Source organism: Balaenoptera physalus (genome assembly GCF_965194825.1).
Source record: "Balaenoptera physalus genome assembly, chromosome: 13".
NCBI lineage: Eukaryota > Metazoa > Chordata > Mammalia > Artiodactyla > Balaenopteridae > Balaenoptera > Balaenoptera physalus.
The window spans coordinates 9,846,552-9,862,188 of record NC_138892.1 but is presented as its reverse complement, the minus strand read 5'-3'; the positions used below and the strand labels follow the sequence as shown (position 1 = coordinate 9,862,188).

The window sequence follows — 15,637 nt, the reverse complement described above, 5'->3', positions numbered from 1 at the left end:
CCACCCTCTGATGCTGCAGAAGTCCTCAGCGCCACGCCGTGTGGTCGGCTCCCTCGAGCGAGGCTGGAAGCCTGGCAGCGACCCCACGCCCCACAGCGTGGGTATGTTCTGAGTTCCCAGCGGACGGACAACTCCTCTTACTTCATCATCCTGGGCATTTGTACCACTCAGATATTAGCAGTTTCTGTTTGTCTTTACATATAAGCCTGCAAATTACCAAGTACAATCTCATTGTCCTCTCTGCTGAAGTTTCTTATTTCACAAAAGCCAGTGAATCATTTTGTCCTTTCTCATTAATGTTAGGGTCCCATTGCACCCTGTCCCCCTAGCTGTCTTCAGTAAAGGCCACTTTACTGCCTCCTCCTCCACATCATCAAGGGGTGACAGAAGGTGCAGGCCACACTGATGATAAAAGAATAAGGGCTTGAAGCTTCCACCGCCTCCTGAGGTTTTCAAGTGGGAACAACTTACAATGCTGAAGCAGCTGCTTAGGCCCCTTCCACCTGAATATGTCAACTCAATTCAATTCATCCTCTGGGCTAAAAAGCACTAGCGTGGAGGGGAGCTCGGAGGCAATGGTGCCTACGTCTGCCCTCTGGGAGGTCAGGGTCCGTGACCGCTGCTTGGACTCTGCTTCAGCACATGGGATCCTGATGAAACAAGACGTCAGAGGTATTACCAAAGGCCACTCTTCAGGAACAAAGTGGAAAAGCCACTGGGACAGTTTTTTTTAGGGGGGACATCACCTTGTAGAGAAGAGAAAGTACAGGATCACGAGGCGGAATATTAAGGCTGGAATACTAGCTCTGTAACTGAAATCAATTCTGCCCTCTTCCTTGCTTTGCAGCCTTGGGCAAGTCATTTAACCTCCTGAGTCTTGGTTTCCTCCGTGAAATGGGATAACCCCGCCTTCGCATTCTCAGAGAGCAGTCGAGAGCAGCAAGGAGATGCACGTGCGCGCTGTGAAATCGCAGAGCTCTCTGCACTCAGCACCGCACTGCTCTTACAGAAACCACGGAATCAGCCAGTACTTCGTCAATAGCATTCAACCGCATTGATTCAGGATCACGACTGCAAATACTTTTCCTACCCACCGCACGTACTCCTGCGGATCCAAAAGGAATGAGACTCACAGAATGAAAAGGAACAGTTATAGATGATGTGTTTCCAAATCCAGAGAGGTAGGAGAATTTTTTATGATGCTGTATCATTATAGTACAGCTACAGTCATTCAGCCACGATTTTAAAACCCTGCTGATAGAATGCTACCGAAAATAGCAGAACTAGAGGTTTTAATAACCTTATAAATCTTCCATGCAGATGAGTGTATGCCTGACAGGATCAGGCCAGGAAGAAGTTGCGTCAGGTCTAAAAGAGAGCCCTTTAATAATTAAGTGTGCCCCTGGCCAGGGCACTTGAATCTGCTGGGTACCAGAGCTCGACCGTCCCGGGGCCTGTCCTGGCGCTCAGAGCCAGTGGCAGCCTTGCTCCCACTCTGCCCTTTATTCTCCTCCTTACCCAAGGGCCCCTCTGGAGCTTTACACAGCCTCGCCCGTGTCTTATGCGAGGCTTCTCCTAGGCAACAGGAGGCAGAGGCAGGGCTCTCCATCTCATCCTCTTGTCAAAGCCTGTGCCCCTTGTTCTTCTGTGGCAATGACCTCAGTCACTACTTATTATTTTGCTTTTGAAGTGTTTGGGAAGAATCCTTAAGAGGGTTAGGGGATGTGGGAAGGAGGAAGGAAAAATGAATGAATTCTGGGAAATAAGGCCAAAAGTGTCAGCCAGCATCCCGACCCCCACCCCAAGCCACTCAGCGCCTGGAACACGCTTGGCTCGTGGACCACGGCTCGCCACCCCTTACCACCTTCCGGCATCCGAGAGGTGGGAGGACACGCTTGGAGCATGGCGTCATGCTCCACAGGCAGGTCTGACTTCACACCTCGGTCTGTCTCGGATAAGTGTTTACATCTGTAGGCCTTGGTTTTCTCATCTGGAAACTGGGCCTAAGAATAGACTCTGCCTCACAGTAAATGTCAGCTCTTGCTACTGGTGTGGAAGGAAGGGGAAGTGCAATGCCCTTCTTCATATCCCAGCCAACTAAACAGCTAAATGCTAGGCCAAACAAACCAACACTCACCGAGTTCCCCACCCCGGTGCTGTTAGTACTGAAGCAGGAAGGAGTCACAAGGAAATTTGGTAAACACAGTTGGGCCGGGGGCTGTGGTGTGGTGACACTGCGCTTTCACACTTACTGCCTCATTTCATCCCATAACAACCTGTGGGGGCAGCACCCACTCCCAGTTCTCAGACAAAGACACTGGGGCTCAGAGAGGTTTGGGGGCTGGCCTGTGGGCACACAGCCAGCAACGACAGAGCCAGGATCGGAGCCCATGTCTATTCTTCTGACGCTACCTCCTGTGCTTGCTTTCCTATCACAAGCAAGTAGGAAACAAGACAGTAACACAAATAATGTCAGTCCTCGGCAGCCACTGGTCCAGCCCCCTGTCCAGGCAGGCCTCCTACTTCCAGCCGTATGGGGGCTACACACACACTCGGCACCTTGGTTATCCTTCTGCCTTTCCCTGACACGTCCGCCCTCTGCCTTCTGGCCAACAAAGGGCAAAGCTCATAAGGTGAGGAGAAAGGAACCTAAAGACTTGAGGGCATTCGTCTAAGATGTCAGTGGTGAAGTCAGGAAACAACACGGAAGATCTGGATTTCATAATCAGTTTAAAACGCATCTGGGACTTCCCTGGTGCTGCACTGGTTAAGAATCTGCCTGCCAACGCAGGGAACACGGGTTCGATCCCTGGTCCGGGAAGATCTCAGGTGCCGTGGAGCAACTAAGCCCGCGTGCCACAACTACTGAAGCCCGCGCGCCTAGAGTCTATGCTCCGCAACAAGAGAAGCCACTGCAATAAGAAGCCCATGCACCACCAGAAAGAGTAGCCCCCGCTCACCGCAACTAGAGAAAGCCTGCGCAGCAACAAAGACCTAACGCAGCCAAAAATAAATAAATGAATAAATTTATTTAAAAAAATGCATCATCTACTATAAAAGAAAGTTTTAAGAGTAAGAAAGAGACGATCGCAGGAGAAAGAACAGTCTTTCTCAAGAAAAGAGTTACCTTTCATGCACACAAAGACTTTTTTTTCTCACATCACCCTTATTTTTTCTCATTTCACTGAGGTCCAGTGAAAACTTCTGATGTGTCTTAAACCAGGGGGAGGGAAGGAAAGAAAGAGGGAGAGAGGGAGAGAGAAAGATGGGGAGGTAGAGAGCAAGACATTTTCTTTGTGTATAAGATGATGCAATAAACGACACTGACTCATGTGGTACCCCCTCATGGACACACCCAAATCCAAACATTTTTGTCAGGATACAAAGTACAACAAAAAGCCGTAACTATCACAGACATCAGCTCCACAGGAGAACAGATGCTTACTACAGACAGCAGATTACACAGTCTCCCACCCCCCACTTTCCCACCTACCCCCTCCTTTCCCACTCAAGAGAACAGATTTGAACGTAAGGGACTAAGAACGACGTTATCACAGAAATGAATTGGAGTTAGCCCTGATTTACTTTTTGAAAAAAATCAGTCACAATCGCTAACTACTGGTGACAATCTCACAAGCAGTCACGACTCAGCAGTGCATCGTGAGTCCAGACAACCACCTGGGGCTGAAGGACTTGCTCTGTCCTCCTGAGCACCAAATCCAATGTCTGACACATGGCAGAAGCCCAACAAATATCTACACTGTAACTAAATTATATTTCATTTGCCCCCTGGGAAGGGAGAGGACCTATCAAATTCATTCAATAACATTTATTAAGCACTGACCTTGAGCAAGACGACAGGATGGGTGTTCATTTACTCCCCGTAAGAACTCTGTCAGACGGGCACTATTATCCCTGCTTCTCTGATGAACACTCAGGCTGAGAAAAGCAAAGTGACTTTCCACCCGGCTAATAAACGGAGGAGCTAGGATTCAATCAGCTATATATGACTTCAGGATTAAGCTTTTTCAACGACTCTGCTATAAACAAGAGACAGTCTCTGCTTTCAAGGAGCATACAATCCAATATGACAGACCAACACACATACACAAGGAATTAACTATGGTTCATGGCAGAAAGCAGTTAAGTGTCACAAGCCGGGTGCAGAGATAGAGGAAATAGGAGAATTCTGGAGGGGGCAGAGGACAGCGAGAAAAGCTTGGTGGTAGGGGCAGCATTTGAGTCAGACCTTAAAAGGTGAGTGGGAATCCTGATGGGGGGGCAAGGTGAGCAAGACCTTCCAGGCAGAGAGATGAACAAATACAGTGATGTCAAAGCAGAAAGCTCAAAGCGTTTTCTGGGAAAGTCGAACAGTCCAATTTGGCCTGAGGACAGAACTTGGCAAGGGAGAGAAGAGAAAGTAGGCTGGGAAAAACGACTGGGGTCAGGTTGTGGACATATAGCAGGGCCCTAAGACCCAGGCTTAAGAAGTATGGATATTTTTAGTGGAGAAAGAGAAGCCCTTTGGAAGTGTCTTGGGGGCTGGTGACATGGTTGTGTTTTGGGGCAATTATTCTGGTGGGCTGGGTTAACAGGAGAGACTGGAGGTAGGAACACCAGTTAGGAAGCTACAGCAATGGCCCGGGTGACGGGCATTAAAAACTTGAACCAGGACGGTGGCTTTAGGCATAGAGTGTGAGACCCTTGAGAGTGTGAGAATCAAAGGCAGAATCAAAGACTTGACACTGCCTAAGTAGGATGGGCATGGCAGAGTGACGGAGGATGCCCCAGGAGGATGGTGATGCCACTGAGACAGACAGGGGGAGTCAGGTAGAACAGATGGATAGATAAAAGATGCGGGCTGGTCTGATTTTTGAACTCCTGAGTTTAAGCTGTTGGTGAGATACACAAATGGAGGTGTCTCATCAGGAGCAGGGAATCATGGAATCATGGATTATCGGGGGCAGGAGGGAAGCCATCAAGCCCAAGCGCCACATCAATATATCAATCTCTACTCCAACCCCACTCCCAAAGTCTCCCTAACCATGGAAGCCCAGGAGAAAGATCAGAGCTAGAGATGTGGATTTGAAGGAGAAACGGAGAAATGACAGCTGACCATAAGGGAGCTGGTGACACTTCTCAGACGGGGAAAATGTGCGGAAATAAGAGACAAAGGAAGGAAGTTCATATTATCCTCAGAATCCCCAAAGGAGATGTGCTGCAGTATCCTAATTCTGTATATACTCAGACTGGACTCCAGAGAGATTAGGTAACTTGCTAGGGTCCTGTAATTGGGAATCCAAAGTAGGTTTGCCAAGTCCTTTTCACTACACCCGAAACTTCCCAAAAGGACCACATCGTCAGGGAAGCCTACAGTTGGGTCAAAGAATCACATCCTAGAACGTCAGCGTCAAAGAGACCTTAGAGATCATTCAACCTAACTTCCCGTTTACAAATAGGGAAACTGAGGCCAAAAAGGGAAATGACCAGCCTCGAGTCCCAGCAAGTCGTCAACTGCCCAAGTCAAGCGGTCTGGGTGGAGGCGATGGCGACCACCCGCCCACCCGCGGGAGGAGGGGGTTACCCTGCGAAGGATGGGGGATCAAGGCGCAAGGAGGAGTTGGGTTAAGGAGGACGTGGGATCGTGAAGCTGGAGGGGACCTCGGGAGGGTAGGGAGGAGCGGCCTGCAGAGTCGCGACGGCGAAACTGTCTCGACAGAGCTCGCAGGTCCCCGAAGCGGTGGTGGAGGGAAATGGGGGTTGGGAGAACCTGGAACTGGGGACCAACAGGCAGGAGGCTGAGGTGGGGCCTCCGCGGTGGGCGAGGCCCCGCCCGCCCCGCAATGCCTCCCGGCCCCCCTTCGGGCCGGCCCTCCCCGCCCGGCTGCCCACCGCTCCCCCGGGCCTCACCTGCTCCCGCGGGGGCCGGAGCCAGGGCCTCAGCGAGCACACCCCCGCCAGGGTTGTCAAGGAGGGAAACAAGAGTGTCTTAGCAACAGCAAGGAAGTCTTGCCCCCTCACCGGACGTTGACAGAAATTTTACTTCTTATTGGTGAATACAAACGTCAATCAATGTTGAAGGGCCCACAACGTAGAGATTTGTACGGAAAGGGGCGTGGCTCAGAGGTTGGGAAGGTGGGGCTTCACTTATAGTTGTCTTAAGTGGGCCTGAGGAGCCGGGCACCTTAAGAAGTTCTCGTTTTACAGAAACTTTGAAAAGCAGTATTGCCTGGGGAGTTTCTTTTAGTCATTCGAAATAACAAATGCAATTTGTCGGTGTCGTGACCCTAAGATGCTACTTTATTGGGATCTCAAAAGCCTAATATTAAGTAGCATTATGTAGGGCTTTTACAATGAGTATCGCACCTGGTTCTCACCACAATGAGATGTGGTTACGAATACTATTCAATAGTATTCGTAACCACATCCATCTGAACTAAGGTTCAGAGAGGTTAAGTAGCTTGTAAAAGGAAAAAATCAAGGTTAAGTTCCTGGAGAAGGAACCCAGGGGCTCTCGCACAGCAGCACAGCCTCATATAGTTGACTAGTCCTAGCCCGTGGGAGACATTGTACCACCTGACCTAAAGATACCATTGTCCAGAGCCTGCCTTTTCTTTCCCTTAGGAGAAATTAATCTGAACATATGAGTACAACTAGGGAGAAGGGAAAGGGGGGAGGGGAGAAGAACCTGCAGATTCAATTATTTGATTGGTGGATCAAAGGGTCAGTGGGGTGCTCCATATTTTAACCATTTACCCCATCATGATGGGTACTTTGGGTGGAACCCTACTTCACATTCATTGGCATTTACTGGGAACTCAGCCCTGGCCAGGTGCTGATGATTCAGAGGGGAGTAAGATGAGGACCTTGGTCCCAGAGAAGGCACAGTCCGGTGTGGGGAAAGTCATGTCAACAAATAGATAGAGAGTAATTCATTCTACCTGTGCTCTGGTAGAGGTGTGGGCAAGGTGCTGGTTCTCTCCAAGGAGGGAGGAACTAACTCTCAGAAGAGGTGGTGCTTGAGTTGGCTGAGTCTAAGATGACCAGCGGCTAGGAGGGTACACACAGTTCACTGGGGAACTGCTGGTGGCTCCATGAGGCCTGGGTAGGTGATGAACGTGGCGCAAGTGGGAAGGGGGATGGTGAAGACAGTGGAGGTGAAGATGCAGAGGGAAGTAGGGTTTTGAATGCCAGGTTCAGAGATGTGAGGTGAGAGTGGGGGAAAGTAGCTGCTGGAGGGTTTTAAGTAGGGCAGAAACATGGGCAGATTGGGGTTATGGAAAGATCACTTGGATGGAGAAGATGGTAGACTGGATTTGGAATGGGTAGGTGAAGGCAGGCACAGCAGGTTTAGTTTTGAGACTTGGAAGCTTGAGGTGCGCCAGGCCTTTGCCAATTCCCAACTTGCCTCCCTGGTGTGTTCTGAGGGTCCACGGGACATCTGACTCAGCCTCCAGATTTCCTCAATCCTCTTTGCCGAGTTTCTCCAAGAGATGGAAGGTGGCCTTTGAGGGGGATGAAGCTCTTGCTTCCGCCTCTGATCCAAACTTCTCCCAAAAGGGGTCCACATTTGCTGTCTTCTCTTTCTCACCTCCCATTCATTCTTCAGCCCACTGCAATCTGGCTTCCACTCCCACGACACCACCAAAATTCCCTCTTCCATGGTTACCAGTGACCTCCTGAAGAGCAGAATCCAATAGACCCTTTTAGTCTTTATCTTAGTGGACCCATCCCCCTGCTGGCATAAATCTGTCGACTACAACCATCTACGTGAAATTCTCCACCCCAAAGATAGTGCCTGCAGAACTCTTTACAATGCAGATTCCAAGACCCCACAGCATCAGAATAGTGAAGGGCAGTAATCTGTATTTTTCACAAGCACCCCTGGTGCACAGTCACAACTGAGAATCACTGCTCTATCCTAACACCTGGGGCACCTCATTCTCCTGGGTCTCCTAAAAACTCTTTTCCTTTCTGGCTCCTTCTTCCTTTGATCTCTGTGCCCACCTTGACCCTCCTCTTATCAATGGTCTCAAATTCCTTCCTACCCTAGGTCACCTCCTCATCAGCAAGAGTTTCCCTTAGTCATGCTGCCTAGAGTATTTACAGGAATTGAGGGTTGGGTGTGAATTTTGGAAAACCTCTCTGGTGATTCCAAACACTCTTCCAGGGAGTTATGCCACCCCACACACACCTTGTTGAGAATTGCTACCTTAAGGACTGTCCTTTGGGGATCTCATCCACTCCCACGGTTCCATTGTCAATGTCCTTGTAGATTCTGATGGCTCCTGTGTTTCTCTCTCCAGGTTAGGCCTCTCACTGGAGCTACAGGCCTAAATATCCAAATGCCCACTGGCCATCTCCACCAGAATGTCCCACAAACCCTTCAAACTCAGTGTCCCAAAGTGAATCCATCTTCCTCCAACTTGCTCTCTTGCATCCCCGTCTCAGTAAATGGCACCACTACCACCTGCAGTTGCCTCCATCAGAAATCAGGGAATCTTGTCCTTCCCTCTTCCCCCTACCGTCACCCACCTCAAATCAATCACAAGCCTGCTGATTCTAACTGCTATGTCCTGATTACAGCCCCTTCTGGCCATCTTCATGGCACTCCTCATGTGCACAGTGCCATGATCCCACCTGTATTATTGCAATACCTTCCTAATAGGACTACCTGATCGCAGTCTTGCCCTTCTCTAATTCACCCTCTATACCACAGTCAATGTGATACTTCTAAAACCCAAATTTCACCACTGCATTCCTCTCTTTAACAACTGCTTCCCTCCCTCCACAGTTCCCCAGCGCCTACCAAGTGACATCCAGATGCCACGACCTGGCATTCAAGCCCATGGCGTGGCCCGTGGGCACCTCCATCTCCTTCTTGCCTCTCCTTCCCCTGTGCTTTACACTCCAGCCACTCCAGCTCTCACGGCTCTCCACACACTCCACACTGTTCCTCACCTCCCTGCATTTGCTCACACATCCTCTCTGCCCACATTCTTCCTCTGCCTGTCCCTCCTTTTTGGCTATAGGAGCCCATACTCTTTTGGTCTTAGCTTGCACACGTTGGGATTCCACCACTTGCAACCAGAAAAGTCCTTTGTACTCCCATCTCATCTGGTGCATGTTCCTGCCACTGTTCTTCTCCACTGTTTTGCACTTGAGTTTAATTCTCCGTCTTCCCCTGTGAGCTCCTTGAGAGCAAGGACTTTGTCTTATTCATGTCTGCATCTCTGTGTTTCACACAGGATCCAGCAGAGAGTAGGTGCTTTGTAAATGTTTCATGAATAACTATATGAATAAATGAATGGGGTGGGCTTCCCTGGTGGCGCAGTGGTTGAGAATCTGCCTGCCAATTCAGGGCACACGGGTTCGAGCCCTGGTCCAGGAAGATCCCACATGCCGCGGAGCAACTAGGCCCGTGAGCCACAATTACTGAGCCTGCGCGTCTGGAGCCTGTGCTCCGCAACAAGAGAGGCCGCGATAGTGAGAGGCCCGCGCACTGCGATGAAGAGTGGCCCCCGCTTGCCACAACTAGAGAAAGCCCTCGCACAGAAACGAAGACCCAACACAGCCAAAAATAAATTAAAAAAAAAAAAATGAATGGGGTGGATAGGATCCTACTGTACTTCTTCAGACTCAGCTCTTGTCGATCCCCAAGATTCAGCCTACATTCTAGCTACACCTCTTCATGCACTGCTCCTGCTGTTTAGAACAGTTAATGGTGGACACCCTGGAATCAGTTAGCAACTGCATCAGCTGCAAATAACAGATATTGGAAGGATAGTGACCTAAAATGACATAAATTTATTATCTTACAGTTCTGGAGTCAGAAGTCTGAAATGGGTCTCAGCAGGCTAAAATCAAGGTATCCCCAGGCCTGCGCTCCTTCCTGAGGCTCTAAGGAAGGCTATTTCTTTCCCTTTTTCAGTTTCTAAAAACTTCCTGCCGTCCTCTGACACTGACTCTTCAGTCTTTCATATCTAAGGACCCTTGTGATTACCTTGGGCCCAATCAGATAATCCTAGTTAATCTCTTTATCTCATGGTCATCTGATTAGCAACATTAATTCCATCTGCAACCTTATTTCCCTTTGCCATGTGACAACATATTCACAGGTCCTGGGGATCAGGAAGTAGACATCTTTGGTAGGGGGAGGAGGGCATTATTTTACTTACTATAGTCAGTATGGGTAAAATTTTCACATGTAATTGAAAAGAATGTCTATTCTGTAGTTGCTCTGTTAGGTCAAGTTTGTTTATCATTTTGTTCAGATGTTCTATACTCATGCTGAATTGTTTTTCTTCTGCTAGCCCTATACGTTATTGAGATTGGTGTGTTCAAATATCCCACTACAATTACAGACTTGTCAACTTTTCCTTTGTTTCTATCAATTTTTACTTTATATAATTATGCTGTGTTAATACACACATACAAATTTATAATTGTTATATCTTCCTAAGAGACTGACTCTTTATCATCATGAAGTGTGCCTTTTATCTCTAGCAGTGATTCTTGTCTTAAAGTCTACTTTGAACTAAATATAGCTACACCAACCTTCTTTGAATTAGTGTTGGCATGGTATATATTTTTCTACCCTTTTAATTTCAACCTTTCTATAGACTTATTTTAAAGTCCAGTTCGACAATATTAATATTTTCATTGGAATATTTATCTTTTAATATTTAATGTAATTACCCACTGACATTAAATTTAGGTTTAAATCAATCACCTCACTATTTTCTACTTATCCCTCCCTTTCTGGGTTCCTTTTTTTCCCCTTTTTTGGCCTTCTTTGGATTTTTATTATTCTATTTCTTTCTCCTGTAGTAACTGGTTAGTTACATATTCTTTTACAGTCTTTTTAGTGACTACCCTAGGAAAATTCAATATCGAGCCTAGACTTGTTAAACTCTAATGTAAAATTAATACTTTTACTACTTCCAGGACCCTGCAAGGACATTAGAATATTTTAATTGCCTTTACCTCGTCCCACTTTTTAATTCTGTTGCTACCATGAATGTCAAAACTCACAGACATAATTTTTTTCCAATCAATATTAAGTTAGATTTAGCCACATATTCACCCTTTCCTTTGTTCTTCATCGGAATTTCCATACTTCCTTTCAGGACCTTTTCCCCTTCTCCCTAAAGAATTTCCTTTAGTCTGTCCTTTAAGAGAAGCTCTGTTGGTAACAAAAAACTTTGGTAATAACTATTCTGTTTTTCCTTTGTCTGAAAACATCTTTATGTCATCCTCATTTTTGAAGGGTCTTCAATAAATATAGAATTCTAGGGTGGCAGTTATTTCCTTTCAGCACTTTGAAGATGTCATTTTATTGTCTTCCTTTTTCCATTCCTTCTATTGAGAAGCTACCGGTTGTTCTGGTCATCCATCCTTGGAAGGTAATGCATCTTTTCTGTCTGAGACCATTTAAGAATTTTTCTTTGTCTTTGATTTGCAGCTGTTTCACTATCAAAGTCCTAGTTATGGTTTTCTTTGCATTTCTCATTCTTGAAGTTCCCTGAGACTCTTTTTTTTTTTTTTTTTTTTAATCTATTTATTTATTTATTTTTGGCTGCGTTGGGTCCTCGTTGCTGTGCGCGGGCTTTCTCTAGTTGCGGCGAGTGGGGGCTACTCTTCTTTGCGGTGCGCAGGCTTCTCATTGCGGTGGCTTCTTTTGTTGTGGAGCACGGGCTCTAGGCGCGTGGGCTTCAGTAGTTGTGGCACGTGGGCTCAGTAGTTGTGGCTCGCGGGCTCTAGAGTGCAGGCTCAGTAGTTGTGGCACACGGGCTTAGCTGCTCCGCGGCATGTGGGATCTTCCCAGAGCAGGGCTCGAACCCGTGTCCCCTGCATTGGCAGGCGGATTCCCAACCACTGTGCCACCAGGGAAGCCCTCCCTGAGACTCTTGAATCTCTGGCTTAATGTCTTTCAATGGTTTTTGGAAAATTCTCAGACATTGTCTATTCAAATATTATTTCTGCCCTATTTGCTCTCTCCATTTCTGGGGCTCCTTACATGTTAGATTTTTTCATTATGTCCCATATTAATCTTTTTTAAAAATATCTTTATTGGAGTATAATTGCTTTACAATGTTGTGTTAGTTTCTGATGTAAAACAAAGTGACTCAGCTATATGTATACATATATCCCCTCCCTCTTGAGCCTCCCTCCCACCCTCCCACCCGTCTAGGTTGTCACAAAGCATCGAGCTGAGCTCCCTGTGCTATGCGGCTGCTTCCCACTAGCCATCCATTTTACATTTGGTGGTGTATATATGTCAATGCTACTCTCACTTCGTCTCAGCTTCCCCTTCCCCACCATGTCCTCAAGTCCATTCTCTACGTCTGCATCTGTATTCCTGCCCTGCCACTAGGTTCATCAGTACCTTTTTTTTAGATTCCATATATATGCGTTAGCATAAGGTATTTGTTTTTCTCTTTCTGACTTACTTCACTCTGTATGACAGACTCTAAGTCCATCCACCTCATTACAAATAACTCAATTTCGTTCCTTTTTATGGCTGTGTAATATTCCATTGTATCTATGTGCCACATCTTCTTTATCCATTCATCTATTGATGGACACTTAGGTTGCTTCCATGTCCTGGCTATTGTAAATAGTGCTGCAGTGAACATTGTGGTACATGTCTCTTTTAGAATTATGGTTTTCTCAGGGTATATGCCCAGTAGTGGGATTGCTGGGTCATATGATAGTTCTAGTTTTAGTTTTTTAAGGACCCTCCATACAGTTCTCCATAGTGGCTGTAACAATCTACATTCCCACCAACAGTGCAGGAGGGTTCCCTTTTCTCCACACCCTCTCCAGCATTTATTTTTTCTAGATTTTTTGATGATGGCCATTCTGATGGTGAGAGGTGATACCTCATTGAGGTTTTGGTTTGCATTTCTCTAATGATTAGTGATGTTGAGCATCTTTTCATGTGTTTGTTGGCAATCTGTATGTCTTCTTTGGAAAAATGTCTATTTAGGTCTTCTGCCCATTTTTGAATTCGGTTTTTTGGTTTTTGATACTGAGTTGCATGAGCTGCTTGTATATTTTGGAGATTAATCCTTTGTCAGTTGCTTCGTTTGCAAATATTTTCTCCTATTCTGAGGGTTGTCTTTTTGTCTTGTTTATGGTTTCCTTTGCTGTGCAAAAGCTTTTAAGTTTCACTAGGTCCCATTTGTTTATTTTTGTTTTTATTTCCATTATGCCAGGAGGTGGGTCAAAAAAGATCTTGCTGTGTGTGATTTATGTCATAGAGTGTTCTGCCTATGTTTTCCTCTAAGAATTTTATAGTGTCTAGCCTTACATTTACTTTTTAAAAAAAGATTTAATTTTATTTATTTTTGGCTGCGTTGAGTCTTCATTGCTGCATGCGGGCTTTCTGTATTTGCGGAGGGCAGGGGCTACTCTTCGTTGTGGTGAGCGGGCTTCTCCTTGTGGTGGCTTCTCTTTGTTGAGGAGCACGGGCTGTAGGCACATGGGCTCAGTAGTTGTGGCGCACAGGCTTAGTTGCTCCACGGCATGTAGGATCTTCCCAGACCAGGGATTGAACCCGTGTCCCCTGCACTGGCAGGCATATTCTTTTTTTTTTTTTTTTAAATTTTATTTATTTATTTATTTATTTGGCTCTGTTGGGTTTTTGTTGCTGTGCACGGGCTTTCTCTAGTTGTGGTGAGCGGGGGCTACTCTTCCTTGCAGTGCGCAGGCTTCTCATTGCGGTGGCTTCTCTTGTTGCGGAGCATGGGCTCTAGGCGTGCGGGCCTCAGTAGTTGTGGCACGCAGGCTCAGTAGTTATGGCTCGCGGGCTCTAGAGTGCAGGCTCAGTAGTTGTGGTGCATGGGCTTAGTTGCTCCGTGGCATGTGGGATCTTCCCGGACCGGGGCTTGAACCCATGTCCCCTGCACTGGCAGGCAGATTCTTAACCACTGAGCCACCAGGGAAGCCCTGGCAGGCATATTCTTATCCACTGCGCCACCAGGGAAGTCCCTGGCCTTACATTTACGTCTTTAATCCATTCTGAGCTTATTTTTGTGTATGGTGTTAGGAAGTGTTCTAATTTCATTCTTTTACATATAGCTGTCCAGTTTCCCCAGCACCATTTATTGAAGAGGCTGTCTTTTCTCCACTGTATATTCTTGCCTCCTTTGTCAAAGATGAGGTGACCATATGTGCGTGGGTTTATCCATATTAATCTTATGCTTTTTTTCCTGTACTTTCGTTCTTTCCCCTCAGTCTTTATTAAGGATCATTTCTTTTGAGGTCTCTCATAGAGTTCACAATTCCTTCTTCATCTGTGTCTGGGCTGCTGTTAGACTTATTGAGTTTATAAGTTCAGTTAATGTATTTTTCAGTTCTAGAATTTTCATTTAATTATTTTTTTAGTTTACAGTTCTCTGTTGAAATTCTATTTGTCATCTACATTCTTAGTTATATTAATCATAATTATTTTCAAGCCTGGGTCTTATAACTCCACTCTATGAATCTCCTATAGAGATCTTTTTAAAATTAGACTTTTAATTTTGAGATAATTATAAATTCACATTAAGTTGCAAGAAATAATGGAGAGATTTTATGTGCCCTTTATCCAGTTACCCCCAATGGTGATATCCTGCAAAACTATAATGCAATATCACAACTAAGATACTGACATTGATATGATATTATTCCAATTTCCCCAGTTTTACTTGTACCTGTGTGTATATGCGTGCATGTGTCCCTGTGCGTGTGCATATGTGTGTGTTTATTTACTTCCATGCAATTTTATATGTGTAGGTCTATTGGCCCTTAAAATTTTTTTTCTCTTGATTTTCAGTCATTCAGTTTTGTCTCCAGATATGTCTGATAATTTCTTATTGAATGCCAAACCTTGTGTAACAAAAATATGTGAGTTTGGATGATGTTATCTTCTCCAGAGAGACTTTACTTGCTGGAAAGGAAGAAACGCCCCTTGGAGATCTCTGCCCATGAATTTAAAATGAGAGTCAACACACCTAGGAGCCCTGTGCTTTTCCACATCAGCGGTCAGCTGTGCAGGTGCTGGCACGAAGCAGGTAGACAGCGGGATTTAACCAAAGTTGGACAGTGCCAGCTGAGTGGGACAGAGGGAGAGAGGGTGATTGTAAGTAAATCAGTGCAAGAGAGGATAAACAAGGCATATATGCCTGCAGCTTAATTTTGCTCAGTGGTAAGTAATTGAAAGCAATATATTAAAACAAATCTGGATTCATTCTGGAGTAGAATGTGGAAAGAACAGGAGTTTTACAGGTTACTAGGTAGACTTGAAATATGGTTTTCCTATTTGAAGTGCTGCTTCCAGCTATACCCCCTGCTCCTTATGGGGTGAATTCCTCTTGTTGGAAGTTTGGGAAACTTTGGAAAAGTCTGAGAAAGCTGTTCTGCTGGTGTGACCCCCCCACCCTGTTACCCCTGACTGGTCCCCTGGCATTTCACAGGGACCATCTAAGGTCCAACTAAGAGCAGTGACAATATTGCTGGAGCTGAGGACCAGATCAAGACCTCTCAGGGTTGGGGTGGGTGCTGGAGGGGTGGGCGGGGGTAGCAGACCTTGTCACCGAGTCAGTCTAGAGGCCACACGAGTCAGAGGAGTCCATGTAGACTGTGGGGAGGG

At 46.3% G+C, this 15,637-nt stretch overlaps 1 protein-coding gene across 7 annotated transcripts in view; it reads right to left on the bottom strand.

Moving 5' to 3' along the window:
* The window catches only part of DNAL4 (dynein axonemal light chain 4), a 39,038-nt gene extending 30,292 nt beyond the window's left edge, over positions 1–8,746 (bottom strand). For 3 of the 7 annotated variants that reach the window (XM_082420104.1, XM_082420105.1, XM_082420106.1), the window contains exon 1: positions 5,911–6,042. The gene's annotated coding sequence lies outside the window, so the exon portion shown is untranslated. Of the gene's footprint in view, positions 1–5,910 lie in introns of all 7 variants that reach the window. The other 4 variants (XM_082420100.1, XM_082420101.1, XM_082420102.1 and 1 more) reach the window with 4 other exon arrangements.
* Between the last annotated feature and the right edge of the window lie 6,891 nt (positions 8,747–15,637).